We start from the raw sequence: 354 nt of genomic DNA, 5'->3' as shown, positions 1-354 counted from the left end.
TTGCCGATTTGGATACCTTTTATCCCTTTTTGTTGTCTGATTGCTGTTGCAAGAACTTTTAGTACTATGTTGAATAATAATGGCAAGAGTGAACATCCTTGTCGTGTTCCTGATCTTAAGGGAAAGGCTTCCAGCTTTTGCTCATTGAGAATGATATTTGCTGTAGGCTTTTCATAGATGGTGTTTATGAGATTGAAGAATGTGCCCTCTATCCCTACACTCTGAAGGGTTTTAATCAGGAAAGGATGCTGTATTTTGTCAAATGCTTTTTCTGCATCTATTGAGAGGATCATATGGTTCTTGATTCTTTTCTTGTTGATATGATGTATCACACTGACCAATTTGCGAATGTTG

This window comes from Ursus maritimus, unplaced genomic scaffold (genome assembly GCF_017311325.1).
Source record: "Ursus maritimus isolate PB19 unplaced genomic scaffold, ASM1731132v1 scaffold_30, whole genome shotgun sequence".
Classification (NCBI taxonomy): Eukaryota; Metazoa; Chordata; class Mammalia; order Carnivora; family Ursidae; genus Ursus; species Ursus maritimus.
The sequence above is the reverse complement of the archived record's forward strand: the minus strand, read 5'-3'. Positions refer to the sequence as shown.